The sequence below is a fragment of the Pipra filicauda genome, unplaced genomic scaffold (genome assembly GCF_003945595.2).
Source record: "Pipra filicauda isolate LSUMZ 115617 unplaced genomic scaffold, ASM394559v2 scaffold53_size3534045_pilon, whole genome shotgun sequence".
Lineage (NCBI taxonomy): Eukaryota > Metazoa > Chordata > Aves > Passeriformes > Pipridae > Pipra > Pipra filicauda.
In genome coordinates this window covers 631163-651674 of record NW_024104687.1, presented here as the reverse complement: position 1 = coordinate 651674, position 20512 = coordinate 631163, and the positions used below count along the sequence as shown (strand labels likewise).

General features: G+C 38.9%; 1 long non-coding RNA gene across 9 annotated transcripts in view; it reads right to left on the bottom strand.

Annotated features, from left to right (window-relative positions):
• The window catches only part of LOC113993367, an 84518-nt gene extending 65580 nt beyond the window's left edge, over positions 1–18938 (bottom strand). For 6 of the 9 annotated variants that reach the window (XR_005565787.1, XR_005565785.1, XR_005565783.1 and 3 more), the window contains exons 1-4: positions 15027–18938; positions 9558–9654; positions 8933–8983; positions 8385–8466 (exon numbers count right to left, since the gene is read on the bottom strand). This is a non-coding gene — a long non-coding RNA (uncharacterized LOC113993367). Of the gene's footprint in view, positions 1–3138; positions 3409–8384; positions 8467–8932; positions 8984–9557; positions 9655–15026 lie in introns of those variants that run through there. The other 3 variants (XR_005565784.1, XR_005565786.1, XR_005565790.1) reach the window with 3 other exon arrangements.
• Between the last annotated feature and the right edge of the window lie 1574 nt (positions 18939–20512).

Below are 20512 nucleotides of genomic sequence, written 5' to 3'. Positions count from 1 at the left end.
TCACAAAAAGATTTACCACATCAGTCCCTCCAGTAGCTGTACCATTTCTGCTGATAAAGGTGAAACAACAGCTACTGCTGCAGCTGAGGCTGAAGCTAATGTTAAGCTGACAAATCAACTTTCAGAGTCTTGGGAGATTCAGCAGAGCTATCAAGAGGCACAAAGGCTACTAATGCTTATGTCATACTTCTCAACTCTCACATTTTACCCAGGAGACGCCAGATTTTTTTGGCTTAAAAATTTTTTGATTTTTGTATTCTCCTGGGCAAAAAATCAAAGAGGCCCATTAATTCAATGAGAATTTCAAATATCTTGCTGTTTGATTTTTTTTTTCCACAGGACTCACACTGTTTGAGGTTGAGAAGTATGCTCTACTTTGATAATGACACCCTGAAGGATAGCACTGGTAGAAGGATGAACTTACAACAAAATCCCAGCTGCTGCCATTCAGTGCAAACATTCAGGACGTGTCAATGCTTGAATTCAGGTGGTGAGACCACCAGGTATCACTGCACTGCCCTTCTGGGAAGTGCACACAGCAAGACACAAATTCAGCTGGTGTTTGAACCCACATAGCACAGGGAAGAGAAGAGACTGGTCTGACTCCTGCAAGCCAGGATAGAGCCAGTAATGATCTGTCAGACATGTGCATGCCTCGTGCTAATCTGGTTCACCACTTCTTAGAGGACGGGATTACATGCTTACTTGAACAAATCTCCCTGCCTGTCTAGTGGTGAGCATTAGTAGCAACGGGAAGAAACAAACAGATATGATGCTACAAAAAGAAAAAGCAATGATTTTTATGACAGACTTTCCTTATGTTGTTCCAGTATCTCATATCTCAAAGTACTGGGGAGGTGAAAGTAACTTTTTGCAAAAATTGAAGTTCTAGACAAAAGCCAAAAGCAAAGGAAGGTTAGGGGATGGAACAAGGTCTTGTGAGTAAAGTAATTCTCATGTTAGGTTCAAATTATGTTCCAAAACCCCCAAGAATACAGCTCTATTGTGGCCAAAAGTACGTGTGTTTGGGCATCTGAGGGCAGAATTACCAGATCTTCTGCAAACTGTGTGTTACCAAAACAACCCAGTGTACTCTGTACTTACATTCCATGATATTCCATGTGGTAGAATCTCAGTAGTGTAAGATGAGTGGTAAAGATCTGGGAAAAGTACATGGCTCACACTTTAAAGATCTATATCCAGCTTCAAACAAATCTGTTCTCCTTTGCTTCAGTTACAGATAATTTTGTAAAGAAACAATAAGTGCCTAGTAAATATATGTTATTCAGAATTTAAGGTGAACTATAAAATGAAATACAGATGCCAATTTTCAGGACTCAGTATCCCAGTGTAGTTCTGGGATGATTCTGCAAAGTTCAGATTTGAAAGCTAATTCAAATTGTACGTGTGGCTCTTCAAAGCCATAGATTTATTTCAAGCTTAAGTGAAACATTATTATTATGAAGGAATAGTAATTAAAAGACTAAGTTAGCCAGAGGAATTGGGAAAAAATGTAAGACAAAGCCTAATTTTAAGATGTAAGTAAATATGGTAGAATGATGTCTAGTTAATTACATGCAGGAGAATAGAAATAATATGAGTTAGGTGCATGACATTATTGAAGGTAATAACATCCAGTAATACATCATAGATTATATGAGATAAGTTGAAGAAGAGTAGACTCTTTTCAGGTGCAATCAGAAAAGGTTACAAGGAAGTAACCACTATATAGTTTACCATCTATGGATGTGACATGAGAACTGGCCTTGCTTTAGAAAATAGCACAGGGGTGGTGGTTGAAAGCCTGTGGAATTGCCACCCAGTTTTTTGGGGGGGCAGAAAAAAAACTGTCAGAAGATTTTCTGACTCATTGGATTAGCAGTACTTGCAAAGGATGGTGAAAACACCTGCATTTGGCACAAGATGATGTAATCATAGTGGGAGAGACCTTTGGAAACAGGGAACTGTATTGTGGACCTGTATTGTGTTGGAACAGGAACTAGAGGGGGAGAGTTCCTAAACTCTTAAAGATTCAGAAAAAAATGATACATTTCCCAATCCAATATTTGATTTTTAGTATGTAAAAAGTAGAGGAAAGGTGTCAGAAGAAAATACTACTAAATGTCCAATAGAAATATATTCCTAATTGACCGAGGCCATTCTGCCTTTATAATGCTGATATCTGTGTTTCTGATTTTGTCTCCCCTAAAACATTTTCTAAACCCGTCCTTTTCAGCAGTATGTGCAAAACACAATCTGTTTTTTCCTGGGGCCAGCGTTTCTTTCTGGGCTCTGAAAGCCCAGCCCTGATACAAATCTCCATCTCTGTGTGGCTGCTGCATTAGTGATCACATGCCATGGCCTGTCTGCTGGGCGAGATTATGGGGATCCTGCAGGCAGGGGGCACGGGATCAGCCACGATGTGGACAAACTTCAAATTGCTGGCTACACCCCTGACTGAAGTCTACATAAATTATGTCCACCACGTTCCCATCATTTATTTCTTTTGTCATTCCTTCAAAGAACTTGGTCATATTCTGTCTGACAGGATTTATTCTTGGTAAAACCATTGCTGATCTTCTTTTAATAACCCTTTCTCCGATAAATACCCAGTGCTTTCATCCCTAATGATTGATTCTCGTATCTTAACTTTCAGCAATATATCTGAGGATAGCTATTGAAAAGCAAGTTTCATCTGCCAAGGCAAGTATAAAGATGAACTCAGGTGGTTCTCTGCTTAAATGTCTATGTATCTATTTATCATCTGTTAAGGTACAAACAGCTCATCATTACAACAACAACCACTGAAGATGAAAACGGGATCCTTCACTCAGTCAACTCTAAAGCAGGAATCAAGTGTCTGGAAATAACAGTTTAACTTTTTTTGAACATGAAAAGGAAAAAGAAACCCTTCATCACAGACATTTTTTTCTGTCAGAAAACCATCTCCCACCCTGTCCCTCAATACATCTCTGCTACAGCTAACACATACATACTGAAAAATGTGACTAGTTTGTTCCAACACAGAACCCCAACTTTTATAGGTTCAAGCTGCAGAAGATACTGGTTTAACTTATTTGATTGGTGAGATTTTATGATAAAACAGCAGGCAATAATTGAGGCTGTCACATATTCTAGTATTCGTGTTCCGTTAGTTACTGACAGGTTTATTTCCTCCTTTTTTAAAACACAGAGAAGCAAACCCTGGTCTCTGCCCCTGCTGATGCAGGTTTGCTGCCTGTGCCCACTCTAGAACTCGCTGATGCAGTTCCATGTCAGCGTTTTGTCGCTCTCACTGTTGCACTGAGGAAAAACTTCAGCTACTCTGGAACTCGGCTGCTGAAATTTTGACTGACACCATGCATGAAAATCACATTACCCTGGTTGTGAAAAACCTTCTCTGGCTACCTGTAAAGTACAGGATTATGTGTAAAGTCCTAGTTATTAACTTACAAGTCCTTAAATTGACTTGGGTTTGAATACCTCAGAGACATTCTGGAACCATACATCCCCAGTCGTTTTCTTTGGTCTCAGTCAATTGGATTAGTTCTTTTTGGCTGAAGACATTGAGCTACAGGGCATTTTTAGTGTTTGCTCGCTCCTCATGGAATTCATTAACCATGGAGGTCAGACTGGCTGACTCTTTAACATGCTCTAAATCTGAACTTAAGGTACATATTTTCAGATTGCTTATTAGGAAGTGTAAGAGTTGTATGGTTCTCTCTATTAGGTTGCTATAGTCTTTTCACATAGGAACATAACCTTGAGTGTCAGTATCTGAGAGCCAGAATTAGTGTTGTCTCAGGGTTATTTTTGTTCTATGCACTGCAAGAAAAAAATCAATTTGTAGTATTGCAACTTTTCCCAATAACTTTGTAAGGATCTGCAGAGAAGAGGTGTGGCAGATGGAAACCCTATGCTTAGACAAGACATTCCTACTTTTAAAGCACAGTTGACAATATGATCTAGATCAATATTTCCAGGAAGCACAGCAGACAAAGTAGAGAGCAACTTTCTTTTTAAGTTGGTTTTTTTTTTAAGTATTTCGTGCAAATATTATGAGCATTTGCTTTTAAGATATTTATAACTTTTCCTTTCTTCCTTTTCTCATCAGCACACATCCAGAGAAGCTTCCTTGGTTTTAGCTGGTCTGCACCACAGCAAATGAGCACTGAATTCAGTCACTAGATCAAATTAAGCTCTGATCTAAATAATTAATAAGACTAGATCAGATAACATTTTTACTGTAATAACAGGCATTGTTATGGATGCCTGTGTGGTGTGATGATACTTTCATTCCACAGTGGTACTGCAGGTGAACACATCCCAAATTATAAAAGCAGAACAAACTTAAAAGGTTGACTAACAAGAGTCTAACGGGATTTGCTTTGACCCTTCCCCTGTGTCCTGGGGAAAAATCAGCTGCTATGGAGGGGGTGATGCAATCAAAAGAGGGAGGCATGGATGCAGTTAATCCATGAACGTGCTCCCTATATTGGTATAGCACATATAAAGAACAATTCCCTATCAGCAGTGTATGAATAACTGTGTCTTGAGCTTGCATGCCAACAGTTATGTGTGGATGTCATCACTTTAAAAAATAAAAGCTGTTTCTATAGACATGCAAGACAGATTGGTGAATTTGCCTGGTTTAAATTAGGCTGAGTGGTTCATGATGGTGCAAGGAGAGGAAAGATATTTTAATAAAACCAGCCAAATCAAACCTTCCCTGCCCAATCGACTTTTCACAGAACAGGTTGACAGGGTATTAAAAGCTGTTCCATTGCATTCTGCATGTGAAAAGGGTGCCTAGCATCTAGATTTAATAGAGCCCTAAATAGCTATAGATAATTTATTCTAGTTATAGCTTTAAGTTCTGTTTTTCAGAGAATATGAGTCTTACAAAAATGGTTTCCATGCAAATCAAAACCAGCTGAAAGCTTGCCAAGGCCAAGATGTAATTTAAGATGGCATTTAAACCTCTCTGTCTTTTCTGTCTCTAGAGATATCATCATAAAATAAAAGAATTCATCAGGTAATGTTTTCTTCATTATTCAACTGCACAATTCTGAAGTGAAAAAGATAATTAGACATACAGTGCTGTCGACACATAGTTTATTAGGAGATTCTGATTAATTAGCTATGGTAAAAGGTTTTTATATAGTCATAATTAATTTATATTTCAAGAAAAAAGGCAAACAGACAGTACACAGATTTTAATATTTCTTTCCTCTGACAAATTTATCAAAGTAATTCTGAAGTTCTGTTGAACCTACTGCACTTCATTGTTGCTTTATAAAGTGGAAACAGACATCTAACAGCACAACTAATGCTGACTTCCCTGGGAGTCATCTTAACACCCTCACATCAGTTTGAAAAATTCATTTTTTTTCTCTGCTGAACCAGCAAGTGAAACAACTGTGAACTGCTCACCAAGACACACCCTGGTCTGAAATACGTAGAATAACAATGCAAAATTTGGATGCAACACACAAATTGCCTTCTAAATTCTCGTACTTCCTTCTACCCAATTGACTTGATCTACAGTAGGACTGAGGTCAAAATTTGATTATTCCGTGCTTCCTTTACTTCTGCATATTGTGGATTATCTAAAAGAGCTGGACATATTCTCTCCATGCATTGTCATGGTATCTCCAGACTTGTGCTCACACTCAAACCCAGCCTCCCTTCAGAGACCTCACAGAGGATACACTTTGATTTAGGTTTTGGTCAGCACAGGAATGAGCCAACTGCTGCAGCAGGAGAAGGGAAGGATGAGACAAACTCAAGCAAATTCAAGTACAAAGAAGAAATGCAACTTGTTCAAACCCTTCGGTGCAGAAAAAACCCTCACTGATCCTTGAGATGATTTTTGAACTGCACCATTGTGTATTCAGGTTTATTAGCCATAGCACCTCTGTTCTGGGATATAAAGTTCCATTTTTTTGTGAAACAAACCCATTATGAATTCCTGTTTGGATATGAGGCTAGATGTAAAAGCACATATTCAATCACCAGTACTGATCGGGGTTTGCAGGTCACTTATTCTGAGAGACACTTAGAGGTAAAGTCTTCTCTTGGGGCCTTCATCAACAACCACTGGAGACAGCAGGAGTCTCTCCAATATAATTTGACTTAATCTTTTAAAAATGCTCAGGTGGCACTTCAGCTATGGGCAGAACTAGAAAGACTGACAAAACCCTGTTTCTTCTCTTGTTTCAGTAAAAACCTTAGTGATAAAAAGTAGCTCAAAACTAAACTGCAAGATTCCAGGTAATGTCCATTCCGTTTCTGGTTAAGCTTATTTAATGCAGTACATTACTCAGAATGATTTGGAGCTATAAAAAATGTTACAATAGTGAAGATTCCTGAATAAATAATTCTCAATTAAGTGTTAGCACCTAATTATATTAACTTATAGTAATTACTGATTCAATTATGAAATTGAAGATTAACCTGAAAATGCAGACTGGCTAATTTATTTTTATGATAGCTATACACCAATAGCACATGTAGTTGGGTTTCTCTAGGCACAAGCAAGGTAAAGGTTATTTTAACACTCTTTTAGATTGTCCTGCCACACTTGAAGAATATCTGACTGGAATACATACTGAATTGTGTCTGACACAATGTTCTATTCATTATTCTATAGTCTCATGCATTTGCACAGAAATAAGGGAAGAAATAGGCCTTGCTATTTATCATCTCTATTTATGGTTGGGGGTTTTTTCAGTCAAAATTTGCATGGGACATTTCATGACTTATACTTACTTTTATAGTAAGTACAAGAAGAAAACATATTTCCTAATACACTTGTTTTTGAGTTTTGTCTTGGGAACAAGAAAGATTGAGAATGCTTTATGGTTCAAATTTGGATGGAGGGGAGAATGGGGTCAATTGTCACTCTAAATGACATCAGTTAAGTATTTAAGGAAAGCTTTTGATGTTCAGAACAGTGAGGAGTAAGATGAAGATGACAGACTAAAGCTTCCTTTGGGTCAGAGAAGATGGACTAGATGAACTCCTTAAGCTCCTTCCAGATTGTAGATTTTATGGAAGTGTGTAAAATAAGACTTTTGGTGTTTTGATCTCTCATGTAATCTCACGATTACATTTTTTCTTTCCATACTGTGTGTGACTAAGCAAAGAGTTTTGCCACATATTCACACTTTAAAATCACGTGACTAAAAAAAAAAATAGCAGCGTGCCTTGGAATCTTAAACAGGTGATTCCTCCCAATCCCAGTTTTCAGTGATGATTTACTTACTGTGCATGTTACAATAAACATCATGATTCTCAACTACAGAGCTAACAAGCTGTATTTGTGAGTGGTGCATGTGGCGTATGGAAGAGGTAACAAAGCAGCAAAGATTACTTCACGTGGACAGATTATGTATTATTTGTTAGTGTGTCACTTCCAGTGCTCTTTCTTTTCCAAGTGAAAGTATAAAAAACCTGTGATTAGCTATGACGCTTTATGTGTTAGCTTTTACCCAGATAAATGTCAGATTTAGATAATCCTATAGGATCTGGGCTTCAAAAGCTTGGAAACATGACTCTGGAAGTTTAAGAAAATACATACATACATATTATTGAGATTAGTCCAGCAAACAGCACAGTCCTGCCATAATAATGCATGGGGCAGATTGAGTTTATCAACCATCTCCAAACATTTCCTATGTGAATTAGTGGAAACCAAGCAAATGGGAAAGGGGAGTGGATTATTCAGTAAAGATGACTAATAAATGTATCATTTCTCCCTAATCCATCTCTGTCCTAGCATGTTTTTTAAAATTTCAATCTCAAGTATATTTGTAACTTTCAGGAAGATAAAATATAGTATATATGGCTTCCAAAAGTGACTGCTGTGGATAATTCTTTTTATTCCAGTTCTTGGGCTTTCACACAGATAGTTGGTTTTTCCTCTACCATTCTTTTTTGCTTATATTTTTCCCATTTTAAATACCAAATATCTATAAAGCACTCAATTAAAAAAACATCATTACGAACAGCAATGCTGTAAAATCAAAACATTTTTCTATTGTAAGAGGAGTTTCTAAAACTGATCAACTTTTTGGTCCGTCACAAACTAAATATCTGTTAATTGTCTGCCAGCCCTACAAAGTATCATATTTATTAGGCATGCCATTCTTGGGAAGTGAACACCACAGGAAAATGTTGTAACTAATCCTCAGGCACTCAAATCCTTTTCCAAAATTAATTTTGCTTTTGAATTTTGTCTTTTAAAACACAAAGTCAAGTGCACTATGACACTACCTCAAAGAAAGAATTTCTCCCCTGCAGAGCATGCAGGGACACAAACAGTTTTAAGTGCACACTTAGAGTTCTGCTGTATACCCAGATCTTACTTCTTTGTCACTTACCCTGTTGTTATACAAGAAAGTGGAAAATTTCAGACTCCAGCAATCTGTGCTTTTGACTTGTTTTCCTCCTCAGGTTGTCAAACTGCAAAAACATAACGAATGTAAAGTCAATTTAAAAAAAGAAGTAAAATTTTCTGTAAAACCCCATTTGTGTTTTGAAGAAAGTCCAATTGTTTCACCTTTATACATTAACCTGTCACTACCCAACAAAATGTAGAGAAGTGATATAGGAGCTCACTGTCTCCTTTCACTTCATGACTCAGGTACCAAATGTTTCAATTACTTTCAGCGCACACTGTATTATCTACACTCTCATAAACACTAAATATTTTAAGAGTTCTCTACTGTTAAGAAGCTGGCAAATTGAAGGCATGGAGGTATTGAAGGAGAGGCAATCAAGCTCTTCAATACAAAACAGAATTTGTCACTGGATGTGTAGAAGAAGTGTGAACAGCAAGGTTAACCCTGTACTCAAATCCTCCCTTTCCCATTGCTGTTAAAATCTATTTCTTGCTGATGGTGAACTCACAAATGCAAAAATTACCCACCTGTCTGCCCACTCCACACAGCTGCAGAGATCTGGCTGCTGATCCAACCATCTGCAAAATGCAGCAGCCAGTTAATGAAGGAATTCAAAGCACTCAGAAAACCAGGTTTAATTTGCCAAGTGTCGCCTGCAACTCCAAAGAGGCATCCATTCTTTGGGATTCTTGATTAACAGCATTGGATTCAATTTGGGAACCTAAATGGGCAGGCCAGCCAGCTTTAGTATTTCTGAGTTGCATCAAGGGCCTGATACAAACCAGCCTGGTTTTGATTCCTACACCAAAACAGGCAGACTAGAAAAATCAACCTCACTGGTATCTAGCCCTGCAAACCTTAAAAAAAATCCACTCAGGAATCCACATCAGACAGACTTCTGCTGTTTACACACAGTTTGCTGTTTTCATAGAAAATATGTGACTGGAGCTTCCTGACACTTTGAGATATGTGAAACTAAATGTACTGAGAATTTGGAGTGGGAACACTAAATTTAGAGTTTAGAGTACTCAGCACTGATGTAATTGGGCCCTTATCAAAACATTTACTTCCCCAGCAAAAAAAGAAACAGAGCAATGCTGTGCAGTTTTGAGCAAGGAGAAAAAGGATGAAGAAAATATACTGGGTACTTACAACACAAATGATGGGCTGTTAAGAGATAAGGGATGGTATAGATGATGTCTCCATCCTTTAAATTACATCCTTCTCTTGGAAACAACCTCTGTGTAAACTGCAAATAGACAAGACAACACTTAATGAGAAAAGAATAGGATTCTGTTTATTCTAAGTCACACATCTAATTTTTTAACAACATTACAAACCCAAAGCTTTTGGAAAATTACTATTGAAAAATGAGGTGCAATAAAACTATAGTTAAAATGTGCTAAATTATGATGATCTGCCTGACACTCTCATGTAGAAGCAAGAAGAAATATTTTCCAAAATGCGTGTTGATTTACCCCCATTAATTCCTTTTTTCAAAACAAATAATCCATCCTGAAGTGTTTGTTTCCAATCTAAAGGCCACTTAAGATATGGAAAGATTGCAGTCACTTAACGATGTGTGTTCAGTAGACTCTTTCATCCCCCCAAATATACACAGACCAGTTACCTTACCTTTTGCACTGACTCTGCTATCCCAAAGCATCCCAATGTACTTTGCAAATATAATTAACAATATGGCCTGTCAATGTCCACTGCTGATATGCAACTGCTGGTTCTGAAACCATCAGCACTTGGTAGTACTGTGTAAATGTTTAAACCAAAAGTGAAGAACTGCTTATTAGTCTAGGGGGCAAATATAACCACTGAACTTGGAATTTGATTGGGATTAAGCCCTGGGGTTTACAACCCTGCTCCTATTATTGCATTCCCATGGTTAGCACCCTTTAGCTGTGTCATGGATAATAATGCTTTATTAGGTGACTGCATCAGAAGGAAGGGTGCTACACCATGAATAAGCCTGGGTTTGGTTTGGTTTTGTTGGGCTTTTTTTAATGAGAGAGTTCAAATATATTTTTCCAAAGTATCTATTTGGTGTAGAATCATAGAATCACAGAATCAGCTGTGTTGGAAGGGACCTCCGAGATCATCAAGTCCAACCCTTGATCCACTACCACTGTGGTTCCCAGCCCATGGCACTGATGCCACATCCAGTCTGTCCTTAAACACCTCCAGGGATGGAGAATCCACCCCCTCCCTGGGCAGCCCATTCCAATGGCTGATCCCTCTCTGGAAAGAAATTCTTCCTAATATCCAACCTGACCCTCCCCTGGCACAGCTGAAGACCCAGCCCTCTTGTCTTGCTGAGAGTTGCCTGGGAAAAGAGACCAACCCCCCCTGGCTCCCCCCTCCTGTCAGGGAGTTGCAGAGAGTGAGGAGGTCTCCCCTGAGCCTCCTCTTCTCCAGGCTGAGCCCCCCCAGCTCCCTCAGCCTCTCCTCACAGCACTTGTGCTCCAGTCCCTTCCCCAGCCTTGTTGCTCTCCTCTGGACCTGCTCCAGCCCCTCCATGTCCTTCCTGAGCTGAGGGCCCAGAGCTGGACACAGCACTCCAGGGGTGGCCTCCCCAGTGCTGAGTCCAGGGGCAGAATCACTTCCTTGGACCTGTTGGCCACCCTGTTCCTGAGCCAGGCCAGGATCCATTGGCCCTCTTGGCCACCTGGGCACACTCTGGCTCCTGTTCAGCTTCCTGTCAAAGTCAGAAGGAAAGCAGTTTTGGGGTAGAGGTAGGTAGGCTGGTTGCAGCAACTACAGCATCTGGAAGCTGCTCACACTCGGTCCTTTCTGGATGTCCCCCCTTTCAAGGGATTATCGGGCGCAGCTCCAGGCAGTGCTCTGGGTATCAGCTGGCATATTCCTGACACGCTGCCTACAGTCAAAGGAGTTGATTATTGTAGCTACAGACACCTGACACATTGGAAGAATCTCAAGCTGGTCACTCAGGCTGTCCCTACAGCCTGGTACCCTGGTAGCCCAACAAGGACTATCCCAGGGTATATTAAAACACAGCACAAAGCATTACAGCTAGAATACATAATGATTTTATGGTTCATGACTTGTGCTTTATGAAACAATAAATTGTGTTTACTTCCCCTGGTTACAAAAGAGGATAGGAGAATTCCTAGGTTGTTCCAAAAATGTAAAACAGGATCAGCAGTAAAAGATGTTGAAGCAGCAGCGTTTCTCTGAGAAGCAGCCAACTTAGAAGTGGAATATGGATTAGTGTCATCAGGAGCAGCAGCAAGAGCTGCACAGGCAGTCTGATGGGGCACTTTCTTTGCACATCATTCTGAGGCTCTACAGCTGAGCCACTCAGAAAATCACAGCTGAAAAATTTTGTCCAGAACTATCAAGCAGATTTGCACCTTCTCTACACTCTGAATTTTACAGGTTACTGAATAAAGATGAACGAATATCTTATGTAGCAGGTGTAATTTCGATATTCAGAAAGGAAAAAAGTAGCTCCACTACCATAAACAGCAAAGGCATGAACTAGAGTTTGATGTGCCATACAGGGTCTTTGCAGAAGTCTGTAATCTCTTGTCAGATGAGAAAAATAAAAGCTCTTTTTAAACAATTCAGTCAATCTCTTCTTCATTTTTTTTTTTTTAATTTGCAAAAACGGCAGCTGGGAAGTGTTTAACATGCTCTGCTATAATAAGGAAAAACTCAATGAATTTTCTTCTTTAACATGTCATTTTGAGATTATTTAAATACTCTCATTAATTATAAACTAACACAAAATATGCTAGAAGTCAGTCTTCCCCCCTAATTCAGAAGTAGCATTAATTTCAGTCTCTATAATTTCCTGGCTGTAGTGAACAAGCCTTAGGGAGCTTGTGAATCTACTTCTCTTAGTTGAAACTGGCTGTCAAGTTCAAAAATTATGAAGGCATAGACTGATAGTCTGACTGAAAGCACCATTTTTCTTTGAAAATACAGAAGACCAACCAATATTTACACTGGTAGTTTTTCAAGTGGCAGAAATATTTAAGCTCCAAAAGCTCAACAATGTATTTTCTCAATTTTAGAAAATTCTGAGTTACTGTAAGCCAGATTTAGACCAACTGACCGGGTTCAGTTTCAAAAAGTATTTTACAAGTCTGGGTTTACTTTCTAAGATGTCTCAAGGCAGGTACCTGAAATTACAAGTACCAGAAGTGACAGCACACTTTTGAAAACATAAGCTTCTGTTTCCAAAGCACAGAAAGTTATTTTTCTTACTGACTTTCGGACACAAAAAAGCCTTATTTATTCACCCCACATACTCAGAACCACGTGACCAGTTTCTTTGCTCCTGTCTGGATTGAGTTGGTTTTTCACAATGTCTTTAATGTGGTCACTTAAGTTTGCTCCTATATATATTTTGTGTTCTTATTAACATTCTGAAGAAGTTGAAGAATTCAAAGTAATAAGTAAGCTTTCCAATATGAATATCTATAGTATTTTCCATTATAACATTAGCTTCAAAAGACCTTCATGCTACCCAAAGAGTTGATAATTCTTTGTTTTACAAAGACTCCTTGCCTTGACATTGAAAATCTTGTGTTCTTCTGCTGAAGGTAAAATAGCTCTGCCCACAAAGAACACAGCTCTGCAAGACCTTAATGATACAGTAAAACATTTTTTTGTTCACAGAGTGTCCATTCCATGGTGTAACACAACCCCATGGCTTTTACTACCTAGCACATGCTAGGAGCACGTGAAAAATAAGACAATTCCTGATTTTAATACAAAAGAACAACTCTAATCAGGTATTCTTTTACCCCAATAGGTTAGTCCTTTATGCCATCAGGAAACAAGGCAAACTTTTTATCCCCATCCTACAGATGGGAACGAGCACTGAGGGAGCAAGACCAAGTGACCCATCAAATCTATGGGGGATATCAACATCACAAGCAGAGCTTGGAACTTCCAAATCAGTTCTTAGACTACTGGCCAGTGGCCCCAAATGGTGATCATGCAAATAGTCAAATTGACCATACAGTCAAAATAATGATGCATTTAAATTAGTCAATCTGTGATTATAATTACAAGTTTAATTTGTATTCTGCGTGCACAATAAAATTTAGAACTACCCAAAATATGTGTCTCAGAGGAGATTGCAATGTTTAATTTCCTGACACTCTGTAGATGTTAGGGAAGGGTTACTGTGATCCCTGTGTCTTTTAATATGCCCTAAAGATAAGTGAATCGAGATGAAAAAAATCCAAGAACCATAGGCAATCTCATAATCCATACTCTTTGTGCTGTTCATTTCCTAAGGACTGTTCTATGTGGGGGCAATTATCCATATTCTATGTATACTATAGCAGGAGACATCTATTTTCCAACTGCTACATTTCCCCCTCTCCAAATTGTACTCCCTCTGTTGGTATAATCAAAATGCTCATTTGTCCTTAAAGAGAAAAGTATAGTAAACATCTGAATTTATAGATTTCATCCTATATTCTTTAGCAAAATACACAAAAAAATCAAAATAATTATTATAGACTCTTAAAAATGAATTAGGCCTTGACAGTTAGCTACCTCATTCTGTTCTAAAATTCAAGAAACTCTGAGAAAATCTCTTTTTTTATACAATCTTTTGGATGTGTCATTTGCCATTTATATTTGATGGCCTTAAGGAAAAAAAAGTTACAAAAAGGTATTAATGCAAGTAGATAATAAAGCTGCATTCTATAAATCTATAGCAGCTTACAGTAATCATTAAAGCATGCAAAACTCTTTCATCTATTCAAAAATATGCAGTGCACAGAATGCCTGCTAAGGTGCATGACAAGTCAGAGTTAAATATATATTAATAAATGAATTAGCTTCATAAATAATAGCCATAATGACATTTTAGGAGACAATAAGTCTGAGGATTGTCAGAAAATGGTTGATGTATGAGCTTCACGTCTCAGTGATTCTTCAAAATGAATAGGCTTTGCGAGATAGTTCAGACCCACGACCAGCCTATTTCCTTGAATAATTTACTTGTTGTCAATTTGTACAGCCACATTACACATGCAAATTGTGCTGCCTGTGCAAACACCACTTGGAGATGATAAAAACAAATTTACGAAGGCTATAGAGGAAGGATTTATTTCACTTTCTCGCCCAGGTCAAGCAATACATGTATCTGACGATTGTGTGTACCCAATTTTGTTGTAATTATATCAGCAAATTATTCTTTATAATCTTATTATTTTTAGCAGTCTCCTTGTGCTTGGGATAATTAGCTTTCTTCACTCAGTGTAAAAACAATTCAACTTGCCAGCTAGGCAGGGCACAGCTCCATTATCTGTTTTGGGTTTAAATTTATTCCCTATATTCTTGGACACTTTGTGTAAATTAAAAATTTCATAGTCCCTAATACTGTACACGCTGTTCATTCAGTGATGAATTAAGGTCCCTAAACCTCTACGTTTGCTATTAGATATCTCACCCACTTTATATGTTAATCTGTGCTAATGAATTCCACAACCCCTAGCCACAGCGAGATGACTAAAATTATTACCACTTACAGAGATATGCCTTTTTCATTTAAAGTTCAATTCAAATTGCTCCCATAAACAGTCTGCCACACAAAGATACCTCCTTTAAAGAAGAGTTACTTACCTGTAAGTAGAGTTCTCGGAAGGTAGCACTATCTTTGGATACACATTCCTCAGCCACGTGACCTCTGGTTTGTGGCAGGGGGAGTGGATCTATCCCTTGATAGTTAAGACTTTTTCCTCGAGGCACTTCATTAGCTCTGCAGCTCCTGTGCCTCCGGGGTTATTTGTCCCACAGCCTGTCAACACAAGCACCCCTCACTTTTGGAAGGCCCCGGACCAAGGGGAAGAGCAGAGAGGCTCCTTGGAGAGGTGGCCGTGGTGTTGGTGGAACATCTGCACAGCAGCTCTCAGGCAACTGCCTTCTTCCCTCTCCAGAGCTACCTGGGAGCCTGTCATTCATGGGAGAACAGCAAAGCCAGGGAAACAAAACCACAGAAGGCAACACAAAACACCTGGCACGGTGTTATGTGTGTGCAGCAGGACAAGAGTCACCCCGGTGTCACCTGCCCATGGTGCAGCTCCTCGCACTTCATAGAGAGCCCGGCTACACAACCAAAACTCTACTTCTCCCCAAGGAAAATCATCTAAATATTACAGTTTCCTGCAATACCCTCTGCTGAGCGATTGTGTTTCAAACCAGTAGAGGGCATTGGCAGACACAGAGACTAAACAGGTTTGTTACAGGAGCTTGAAAAGTCAGCTGTTGTTTAGAGAGATCAAACAATAGCACACTTCAAATACAGCACAAGTATCAAAACTAAGCCTTCAAAGTTAATCAACGCAAAATATAACTAAAACGATCGAGATTCTTATAAGACTTTCCAATTATATAGACCTTTATTGCAGTACAAATACTAAACTAATTAATTTTATCTAATATTCTTGAAAAGTAGTTGAAATAGTGTTGTTTGTTTCACAAACTAAAGTAAGGAGAGATTAAGTGCCTTGCCCTAGCTCCAGATCTGAGTGCCACGTGATGGGACTCCTAGCTTAAGAGTCACTATTGTGCTTCTAAATAACACCAATTAATACACAAAGTAAAACTCTCTCGGAGATTAAGAAAACTGCTTTCTGACTCTTTTTGTGTGAAAACAGTCGGATGATATTCCATTTATTGATGTGGCAGAAGGGTGTTTCTCCTCTATTGCCAGAGAAATGTATCCAAGATCCCAATCCAGTATATGGACTTTGTGTTCATCACCACAAAATTGGGACTGATGTGTTTGGATCTCTGGAATTTGTCCCATACTGGGTGAGGACCCTGACATTGGGCTGATGTGAACGTTGTGGGGAATTATGGCTGCAGGTCCCATAAAACATATCCTGTACTCAAAGTAACAAATGTAGTTGTAGCAACCCAGGGGTCAGGTCAGAAAACACAACAGTCCCCAGGTCCCAAGGGGATGAATAAATGCTGTGGAATAACGAGAAATGACCTTCATACCCTCATTGGCCTGCCATGGCTGGGATCCAGTTAAAAGAGGGTCATCTCCAACAGCTCGGTTATCCTTTTGCCTTCTGCAAAAAACGTATGCCAAGAACCCAGAGAACCTACAGAGTTTCTGCTTGGAATAGATATAGGTGATGAAAACTCTCTTCTACCTGTGAGTCACTAAAATTGAAAATATCTTCTTCATTCCTCACAGGAAGCCTGTGGCAAGAATAATAACTGAGTACAGATCTTCCAAGCTTCAATCTGGAGTTTTGGACAAAAGCTCCTACTTCCTCCCTGAAAACTGTGTCCTAGGCCTTTAGAGATGCCTTTTTTGAAGGAGTAGACAAAGCAACTTGCTCATGGGCTGCTGATGCTTAAAACCACAGACATTTCTTTCTGTTTCTATGGTCAGAATTTTCATCAAAATGCAAACCTCAGAGGAGCAAGGACATTGTAAATAGTGCTATGACAATATCTTCACTAAAAGTCAGGGCTTGATACTGAATTATTCAGTTTTGTACTTCTCTCAAACAAGAAAATTTAGGAACATCTGAGCAGATCTGCTTAGATCTTATATGGCAGAGCATGTGGAAAAAATGCCCTCTGTAAACCTTTTAATTGAGTTTAAATGTTCATTTGAGTATAATTATTTTAAAGGATTGATAAAAAGTATATTTTAAGTTCGCAACAAATTAAAAGTTTAGGAAGGAAAACCCAGAGGCTATTTTATTGTCTTTACATCTCTCTTTAAAATCATATTAATTTTCTTCTCCAACACTATTTTATTGTATTAAAATATAACCATGCTAGAAAAATTTCTCATTAAGTTAGCAAAAATGAAGACAAGGTAGATAGTATACCAACACAATGACTGTAATCTGCTAATACAATAAGGCCTTCCTATTATGTTTAAACAAGAATCCAGTTCTTGATCATTTTGACATGGTTTGAAAACACCGTCTCGAAAGGATAAAATGTAGCATTTTTCTATGCTTAAGAAAAAGTTTCTTATGTCCTCATTTACTGCTAAAAAGAAGCAATAATGCAAAATGTATGTTGTAGGAGATTTCATTTCTGCTCTAGGAAACTGTATATTTTGCAGAAATAAGATGTACAGGGTTAGTTGTGATTAGCTGAGCGTGGTTTCAATCATATACCAAGGGAATAGTTCAGGCCTCCACGGTGTCCTGTGGTTGATCTGAGGGAAAGAACTGCACTGTGAGAAGTTGCTGTTGGTACCTGGCCTGGGCACAGCCATCAGCTTTCCTGGGACCTGACAAATTCGACCACTTCTGTTACAGTTACCCATTGAGAGAGTTTCAAAAAGAACCCAAACAGTGCTGGGTTTTGTAGATGGTAATCCATACTTTTCACCCAGAAAGGAGCAGCACAGCCTGTTTCAGTGCTGCTCCATGAAAACAAGCAAAGGTATGGAAAAATGCCCAGTTCGGGCTTGACACAGTGCACACTGCCAAGTGTGGGGGTGGGATGAAGAGTCCATCCTAAACAGTGCCAGGGGTAATAACAGCACCAGAAGCTCAGACTGACTGCCCAAAGGAATACAGGATATCTTCTTCCCAAGCAAACTTGCTTAAGACCACCTCACACAGCATGAACTGGGAGTACCTTAGCAGTTACATGCTAATACTTGGCTACTGTGCAGTGACAATAAAAAGACCAACACCAAAAGCTGCTGATTCCAATTCCTGAGCACACCATGTGCTTTGCTCTACAGAGATTCCTGCAGCAGGAACCTCATATTCCTGTTGCCACAAGAAAATACACATGACAAAGTAGACTATAACAGCAGGGACTCACAGTGGTATCTGTAAATATCCAACAGCAGGTAAAGGAAGGTAACAGAGATACAGAGAAAACTCCCTAGAACCTGGAAAATCATAGAGATCATGGAAGATTCAAATTAAACTTGATGTTACATCTAATTTCAATAGTCCTTCCTTCTAAAGTTCAAGTAGCTTTTAAGAACAGCGTCAAAAATATCCAAACTCTAATTACTGTGTTGTGCTAGTTTGGTGTTCCACAGGAATCTCAGAGGCATGCCTCGTTTCATTCCTAGGAGTCATTGTTTGGCAGGTCTCCAGGACAGGAATTCAAGTGAGAAAGGAAGTTAGATCAGTTGACCAAAAGGAAATAAATCAGATTATTTGAATATTTGCTCAATGGGGAACAGAAAATTGCCATGAGAAGAATTTGACATCGAATCAAGTGTTGGACACAATAGCAGCTCTCATGATTTTGATGTAGGAACATGAGTGTTGGTCACAAGGTTGTGCTGCCTTCTATTTCCTTCTTGAAATAAAAAGACTCTATACATTATTTCAACAAACAAAACCCTAACAAATAAACAAACAAAAAAAACCCAAAACAAAACACAAACCACAGCAAATAGCAAATTCTGTTAAGTAGCCAACAATCTCTTTTGTGGTTTTGTCAAGCACTGACTTTTGAATACAAATGCTTCTGGATTGATGAAAGTCAGGCAGGAGCTCTTGCCACCATTTTTCTTTCATGGAAGGACCTGTGAGAACACAGAATTTATTGTGGGAGGACTGGAGATCATCCTGAAAATTTGGCTTTTAGAATTACAGACACAACTAATTTGCAATTGTAAAATGAAATTAATGTGAATATTTGAGTACTTCATTTGTGTGCACTACCAGTGCCATTGGCTTGTGGATACTAAATAAGGAGCACAATGTTTGGATACAAATTGTGTCACACAAAATTAAATTTGCCTTCTGAAAATTTATCCCTATCAAACATATAAATTTACAGGTCATAGAGGTGTCACATATTTTTCAATTTTTGGAGTGTGTTGAAATTAAGAAAACATCATGCAGCCCAATGGTCTAACAATCTGCTAGAACAAACAGCAGTGAATATCCAGTATCAATACAGTTATTAATTACCAGTTATCTGTATACCAAATATAACCAGTCATTAAATGTAAATAAAATAACTCTCTTAAAAATTGATTTCCCAGATGAGAGGAAAATCTAGTTAGCAAGCTGAGTGTGAAATTTACATGTAGTTCATGAAAAAGTGATTACTTACGGAATTAATTGATTTTAGAAATGAATCTAAGGATGTAAAATTATGGCATAAAACTGAAAACAATCTGAAGATCTGTTTTATGTCTATGAGAAAGGCACTTAGTTCTCCCTTCCAAGCACAGCCAATCCCAGAAGCTGTGATCCACCAAGAAATCCCTACTCAAAGCCATATTCCCTATTATCCATCTTCATAGCACTTGCCCTCTTCCTATTCCACTCAAGTATGTCCACAACTGGGTTGTGTCCTGGTTTGGGGTCAACAACTCTTTCCCCAGAAGTCTCAGTATCATACTGAGATACAGTTTTCAACCTGTCAAATTGTCACTCAAAAACGCATCTTCTCACAAATTATCTGAAAAATGGGAACCCTCCCCTCTTTCAGACACATTTCAGCGCTGGAAGAGAATCCACAAGGAACAACCTTGTAAGATTTGTGAGTTCACCTTTCCGAGGTTTTCTCTTTACCGCATCAATCCAAGGCACTAGTGGGAACCCTGAAAGGACTTTTCAATTCTTGAAAAATATCTCTTTTTAGATCTTCTGCTCTCTTCAGAGAATTACAGAATCACAGAATCAACTGGGTTGGAAAATGCCTCTGAGACCATTGAGTCCAACCTATGACCTTGTCAGCATCTTGTCACCCAGCCCATGGCACTGAGTGCCACGTCCAGGCTTTCCTTAAACACCTCCAGAGACAGTGACTCCACCACCTCCCTGCACAGTCCATTCCAATGTCTGATCACCCTTTCTGTGAAGAACTTCTTCCTAATGTCCAACCTAAACCTCCCCCTGTGTCCTGAAGAGTATGACCATAGTCATTCTGTCCCAGCATAAACACTTTGGTGTGGCATGATTACAAGGTTTACTCTTGGAACAGATGCTGTATTTCTTTATGGCAGCTGGGACTGCTGTACAATGTGTTGCCTGTCTTTCTTCTGAAAGAAACACGAGTCTCATGAGGAGCAGCTGAGGGAGCTGGGGGGGCTCAGCCTGGAGAAAAGGAGGCTCAGGGGGGACCTCATCACTCTCTGCAACTCC